Source organism: Pimephales promelas, chromosome 2 (assembly GCF_988280905.1).
Source record: "Pimephales promelas chromosome 2, fPimPro1.hap1.1, whole genome shotgun sequence".
NCBI classification, from domain to species: Eukaryota; Metazoa; Chordata; class Actinopteri; order Cypriniformes; family Leuciscidae; genus Pimephales; species Pimephales promelas.
Window position 1 is genome coordinate 49925322 of NC_142770.1, and position 7500 is coordinate 49932821.

Consider the following 7500-nt stretch of genomic DNA (forward strand, 5'->3'; position numbering starts at 1 on the left):
ACCAGTGGCTCGGTTCTTTCGGCGCGCGGGCTGGCTGGGACAGTAATGCCCGGGCTTAAGTGTGGGACCCCCGGGTCCGGCCGGTGCTCGGGTGAGGGTGGAGGCCAGGGCTTTGCTGTAGCTCTGGTTCTCCGAGTCGGGCAGAGGGGTGTACGGCGGTGGGGGTCCCTGCCCAGGGCTCTGGTTCTCCGAGTCGGGCAGAGGGGTGTACGGCGGTGGGGGTCCCTGCCCAGGGCTCTGGTTCTCCGAGTCGGGCAGGAGGGTGTACGGCGGTGGGGGTCCCTGCCCAGGGCTCTGGTTCTCCGAGTCGGGCAGGAGGGGGTACGGCGGTGGGGGTCCCTGCCCAGGGCTCTGGTTCTCCGAGTCGGGCAGGAGGGTGTACGGCGGTGGGGGTCCCTGCCCAGGGCTCTGGTTCTCCGAGTCGGGCAGGAGGGGGTACGGCGGTGGGGGACCCTGCCCAGGGCTCTGGTTCTCCGAGTCGGGCAGGAGGGGGTACGGCGGTGGGGGTCCCTGCCCAGGGCTCTGGTTCTCCGAGTCGGGCAGGAGGGTGTACGGCGGTGGGGGTCCCTGCCCAGGGCTCTGGTTCTCCGAGTCGGGCAGGAGTGGGTACGGCGGTGGGGGTCCCTGGCCAGAGCTCTGGTTCTCCGAGTCGGGCAGGAGGGGGTACGGCGGTGGGGGTCCCTGGCCAGAGCTCTGGTTCTCCGAGTCGGGCAGGAGGTGGTCCAGGCGGGTGCCCCCTGGTCCCCCCGACGTGTTAGGGGGCAAGCGGTGGGTCTCCCCCAAGCCCAAAGCCCCGGTTCCCAGAGTCGGGTAAACTGCGGGAGTAACTTTGACTCTCTTAAGGTAGGCAGGAACCGGTGTGAGTGGTGTGGAAAGCCGAGTTGGGGCTCCATGCTCTGGGCACAGGGGGATCTCCTAGTGGTCCACCCCAGGCCCAGAGTGTGGAGCCCCAACTCGGCTTATTTTTTTTAAAATTATTATTATTTTATTTATTTTTTTTTATCTTATTTTATTTTTTCAATTTTTCGGGATGCACCGGGTAGAAGTTCAAACTTCAACCGCCGCGGGGGTCCCTGGCCAGAGCTCTGGTTCTCCGAGTCGGGCAGGAGGTGGTCCAGGCGGGTGCCCCCTGGTCCCCCCGACGTGTTAGGGGGCGAGCGGTGGGTCTCCCCCAAGCCCAAAGCCCCGGTTCCCAGAGTCGGGTAAACTGCGGGAGTAACTTTGACTCTCTTAAGGTAGGCAGGAACCGGTGTGAGTGGTGTGGAAAGCCGAGTTGGGGCTCCATGCTCTGGGCACAGGGGGATCTCCTAGTGGTCCACCCCAGGCCCAGAGTGTGGAGCCCCAACTCGGCTTATTTTTTAAAAATTATTATTATTATTATTATTATTATTATTTTAATCTTATTTTATTTTATTTTTTTCAATTTTTCGGGATGCACCGGGTAGAAGTTCAAACTTCAACCGCCGTGGGGGTCCCTGGCCAGCGTTCTGGTTCTCCGAAGTGGGGCTGAGGGGGTCCAGGCGGGTGCCCCCTGGTCCCCCCCGACGTGTTAGGGGGCGAGCGGTGGGTCTCCCCCAAGCCCAAAGCCCCGGTTCCCAGAGTCGGGTAAACTGCGCGACTAACAATGACTCTCTTAAGGTAGTCAGAAACCGGTGTGAGTGGTGTGGAAAGCCGATTCGGGGCTCCACGCTCTGGGCACAGGGGGATCTCCTAGTGGTGCCCCCCAGGCCCAGAGTGTGGAGCCCCAACTCGGCTTATTTTTATTTTTATTATTATTTTTTTTTTTTATTTAATTATTATTTTGGGATTATTAGACTGGGTAGAAGTTGCAACTTCAAACGGGCATATCTCCGGAACCAAGCCGAGTTGGGGCCCCATACACCCGGCGTGGGGGGCCCTCCTAGAGGCCCCCAATACCCCCGAGTGTGGAGCCCCAACTCGGCTTACTTTTCGAGTTACAGCCGGTCAAAGTTGAAACTTTAAAGGGCCATATCTCCGGAACCAAGCCGAGTTGGGGCCCCATACACCCGGCGTGGGGGGCCCTCCTAGAGGCCCCCAATACCCCCGAGTGTGGAGCCCCAACTCGGCTTACTTTTCGAGTTACAGCCGGTCAAAGTTGAAACTTTAAAGGGCCATATCTCCGGAACCAAGCCGAGTTGGGGCCCCATACACCCGGCGTGGGGGGCCCTCCTAGAGGCCCCCAATACCCCCGAGTGTGGAGCCCCAACTCGGCTTACTTTTCGAGTTACAGCCGGTCAAAGTTGAAACTTTAAAGGGCCATATCTCCGGAACCAAGCCGAGTTGGGGCCCCATACACCCGGCGTGGGGGGCCCTCCTAGAGGCCCCCAATACCCCCGAGTGTGGAGCCCCAACTCGGCTTACTTTTCGAGTTACACCCGGTCAAAGTTGAAACTTTAAAGGGCCATATCTCCGGAACCAAGCCGAGTTGGGGCCCCATACACCCGGCGTGGGGGGCCCTCCTAGAGGCCCCCAATACCCCCGAGTGTGGAGCCCCAACTCGGCTTACTTTTCGAGTTACACCCGGTCAAAGTTGAAACTTTAAAGGGCCATATCTCCGGAACCAAGCCGAGTTGGGGCCCCATACACCCGGCGTGGGGGGCCCTCCTAGAGGCCCCCAATACCCCCGAGTGTGGAGCCCCAACTCGGCTTACTTTTCGAGTTACACCCGGTCAAAGCTGGACAGGAAGTGGCCGTATCTCGGGACCGGAAGGTCCCCGTGGCTCGGGACGGCGGGAGGAGCAAGGTCCCCGAGAGCGGGCCCCGCACCCGCCGCCGCGAGCCGCTGGGACCTCCCGGTCCCGAGATGGGCCCCGTTACGCGCGGGCGACTTTCGGAGAAAACGGCCCGTATCTCGGAGAGGGGAGGTCCCAGCGGCTCGCCCTTTCGGGTGTCGGGGGCTCCCCACGGGCCCTCGGACCCCGCCTCCCCCGGGCCCCTGGGACCTTTCCTTCCCAGGCGCCCCCCCGACACGTCGGGCCCCTTTTCTCCGGGACCCGGGGGCCCCGGAGCTCGGGGGCGGGCTCTTTGCGAGGGGCCCGCCGGGACGCCACACTTGACCCGAGTCCGGTGTCTCTGGGCCGCCGGGTCCCCGAGCTACGGGCGTTCGAATTCGGGGCCCGAAAATCCCTCAAAGTCCGAAAACGTGCAGTGGGCGGGGACTTCCGGGGGCCCCGGAGGCTCTGACGGCACACCCAGGGAGGTGCACCGTCCTCGGGCACGGCCAGGTGGCCCCCCCCGGGGTCCTGGAAGTCCCCCCGCCCCCCGGAGACACCCACACCCACAAGACGGGAAGATTCCGTTTTTCGCCGATATCTCGAAGACGGCCGGGCGAAAAAATTTCAAACTCGGGTCTTCCCAAGGCCTCGAGGGGCCCTATCCAAAGAGGCCACCCGCGTCCCCGGGGGCCTCGGGGTCAGGGAGTTAGGCCCGGTCAAAGGCGCGGCGTTTTTGGCTTATATCTCGCGAACCCCTGGGCCAATCTTCCCCAAACTCGAATCGACCGTAGTGCCGGACGGGGCCTTTCGAAAGAGCCCACCCACGAGGTCCAACTCGCCCGGGTCCCCGAGTTATAGCCGTTCAAAGTCGGGGGTCCCGGCGAACGGCGATCCGGTAGGGGGCGTCCCCGGGGCCCGCCGCCGCCCTGGTTCGAGCGAGGGCCCCCGTGGGACCTCGCCACCCAAATTTGAGCTCTCTGGGCCTTCGCGTCGCGGAGATACGGGCGATTTTCTCCCGGGATCGTGACGTCATCGGCGGGCGCCATTTCAGAGCGCGGCCGAGGGTTTTCGGCCGATATCTCCGCGAATACTCGACCAAAAACGACGAAACGCATATGGACGCGTTCAGCTCGGCGAGACGGTTCGAATGAGCCCGGCCTCGGCCGGGCACGTCGACTTTTCGGCGAGATATTTGCGTTTTTCCGCTTCCGGGGCGCTTTGGGGGCCCGTATCTCGGGCCCCCGGGGGCCCACGGGGCTGGGGGCGGTCTCATTCGAAAGGTCTCGTCCCGTTCTCCAGCCGACAAAAATTTGGCGTCGATCGGAGCCGCCTTCGGCGAGCTACGGTCGTTTGAAGCCCCGTGCGGTGGGGTTACCGTCCTTCAAACAGCCGCCGCTCGCAGGGGGAGTCCCGGGGAGGCATGGTTGCCTGTATGACTTGGGCTTGGAGCGCCCAGCCCCGCGCTCCTGGAGGAACCTCCGGTGCACAGGGTCTGCTGCAACCAGCCACGTGGGTTTTGAGGGGTAGGGGAGCGTGCGCTCTCCTCCCCGGGCGGGCGGCCGGGCTCCGGGGGCTCGCGCCTCCACGGAGGGACCTCGCTCCCGGGGCTTCGTCCCCGGGGCTCGGGGGCTCCGTGGCGGCTCGGCCCCCGGGGTTTCGACCCCGCTCGCTCGCTCCAAAACCCAAGTCCAAAACGTGGGGTTGCACGGGAGCTCCGGGCGCGACGGGTCTCCACGCACGGCCCCGGGGAGGGTGCTCCGACCCGGGCCGGAGGCAGATTCGCCCCCTGCCCCCCGGCTGTCCGCCCGGAGCCGAGACGGTCCTAAAACGGGCCATGGGGGTGATGTAGAAGGGTAACGCTCACACAACCAGAACTCACACAAACCGATCTGCTATCCCAGGCAGGGTGCGGGTCTCCTGGGCACGAATAAAGCCCGATGCCCCGTGGGTGATGTTGGCCCTGGCCACTCAAGGCACCACTCACCCAAGCCAGAGAGGGTGCACTCTGGCTGGGGAAGCAGATTCAATCTCTGCTGTGGTGGAGCTCTGAAAAACACGAAAACCTCCAGGGAAAAGACGGCCCGGTTTCTCTGAAAAGTGCATCCCAGGCAGGGTGCGGGTCTCCTGGGCACGAATAAAGCCCGATGCCCCGTGGGTGATGTTGGCCCTGGCCACTCAAGGCACTCACCCAAGCCAGAGAGGGTGCACTCTGGCTGGGGAAGCAGATTCAATCTCTGCTGTGGTGGAGCTCTGGAAAAACGCGAAACCTCCAGGAAAAGACGGCCCGGTTTCTCTGAAAAGTGCATCCCAGGCAGGGTGCGGGTCTCCTGGGCACGAATAAAGCCCGATGCCCCGTGGGTGATGTTGGCCCTGGCCACTCAAGGCACTCACCCAAGCCAGAGAGGGTGCACTCTGGCTGGGGAAGCAGATTCAATCTCTGCTGTGGTGGAGCTCTGGAAAAACGCGAAACCTCCAGGAAAAGACGGCCCGGTTTCTCTGAAAAGTGCATCCCAGGCAGGGTGCGGGTCTCCTGGGCACGAATAAAGCCCGATGCCCCGTGGGTGATGTTGGCCCTGGCCACTCAAGGCACCACTCACCCAAGCCAGAGAGGGTGCACTCTGGCTGGGGAAGCAGATTCAATCTCTGCTGTGGTGGAGCTCTGGAAAAACGCGAAAACCTCCAGGGAAAAGACGGCCCGGTTTCTCTGAAAAGTGCATCCCAGGCAGGGTGCGGGTCTCATGGGCACGAATAAAGCCCGATGCCCGTGGGTGATGTTGGCCCTGGCCACTCAAGGCACCACTCACCCAAGCCAGAGAGGGTGCACTCTGGCTGGGGAAGCAGATTCAATCTCTGCTGTGGTGGAGCTCTGAAAAACACGAAAACCTCCAGGGAAAAGACGGCCCGGTTTCTCTGAAAAGTGCATCCCAGGCAGGGTGCGGGTCTCATGGGCACGAATAAAGCCCGATGCCCACCTTGAAACGGAGCCTGGGCTCGACTCTGAAGTCCAGATCTCGAAAAACGACAGAGTCCAAAAAAGGTGCGGTGGCTCCAAACCTCCATGCCCTCAGACCTCCCTGGCCAGCCCAGGGAGGGTGGCCCGTCCTGGGCCAGACTCAGATTTCCCCCGCCACCCCTGGAGCTCCGCCTGGAGCGAAGACGGTCCTAAAACGGACCCTGGGGCTCTTGTAGAGGATGAGGGAGAGAGGGGCCTTCAGAGAGCCCCTGGCCGGCTTGACTCTGGAGTCGAATTTGAAAAATAGACAGAGTCCATAAACGTGCTGTCTGTTCGGACCTCCAGGGCACTCAAGGCACTCACCCAAGCCAGAGAGGGTGCACTCTGGCTGGGGAAGAGGATTCAATCTCTGCTGTGGTGGAGCTCTGAAAAACACGAAAACCTCCGGGAAAAGGCGGCCCGGTTTCTCTGAAAAGTGCATCCCAGGCAGGGTGCGGGTCTCCTGGGCAAGAACGAAGCCCAATGCCCACCTTGAAACGGAGCCTGGGCTCGACTCTGAAGCCCAGATCTCGAAAAACGACAAAGTACAAAAAATGTGGGGTGGCTCCAAACCTCCATGCCCTCAGACCTCCCTGGCCAGCCCAGGGAGGGTGGCCCGTCCTGGGCCAGATTCAGATTCGCCCGCCACCCCTGGAGCTCCACCTGGAGCGAAGACGGTCCTAAAACGGGCCTTCGGGGATGTATGAGAGAGGGGAAGCGTGGTGGTGGCAAACACAGAGGACCCCTACCAGCGATCAGACCGTCGTGAGTCCCACTCAGAGTCACTCTGGGTGGGCATGTAAAAAATCCAGATTACGCCGCGCTGGAGCTCTGGAAGTTACGAGACCTCCAGGAAAAGACAGGCTGGTTTTCTGAAAAGTGCACCCCAGGCAGGGTGCATCTTTTCCTGGGCACGAGCCCAGCGCACATGGTGTGGTGGTCCGGCTCTGGTGCCAAAGTTTGGGGGAAAAAAATAGACAAAGTCCAATAACGTGGTGTGGTTCCAAAGCTCCATGCCCTCAGACCTCCCTGGCCAGCCCAGGGAGGGTGGCCCGTCCTGGGCCAGATTCAGATTTGCCCGCCACCCCTGGAGCTCCACCTGGAGCGAAGACGGTCCTAAAACGGGCCTTCGGGGATGTATGAGAGAGGGGAAGCGTGGTGGTGGCAAACACAGAGGACCCCTACCAGCGATCAGACCGTCGTGAGTCCCACTCAGACTCACTCTGGGTGGGCATATAAAATCCAGACTACGCCCCGTCGGAGCTCTGGAAGTACGAGACCTCCAGGAAAAGACAGGCTGGTTTTATGTAAAGTGCACCCCAGGTAGGGTGCATCTTTCCTGGGCACGAGCCCAGCGCACATGGCGGGGGGTCCGGCTCTGAGAAAAATCGACTAAGTCCAATGACGTGGTGTGGTTCCAAAGCTCCATGCCCTCAGACCTCCCTGGCCAGCCCAGGGAGGGTGGCCCGTCCTGGGCCAGAGTCAGATTCGCCCGACACCCCCTGGAGCTCCACCTGGAGGGAAGACGGTCCTAAAACGGGCCTTCGGGGATGTATGAGAGAGGGGAAGCGTGGTGGTGGCAAACACAGAGGACCCCTACCAGCGATCAGACCGTCGTGAGTCCCACTCAGACTCACTCTGGGTGGGCATATAAAATCCAGACTACGCCCCGTCGGAGCTCTGGAAGTACGAGACCTCCAGGAAAAGACAGGCTGGTTTTATGTAAAGTGCACCCCAGGTAGGGTGCATCTTTCCTGGGCACGAGCCCAGCGC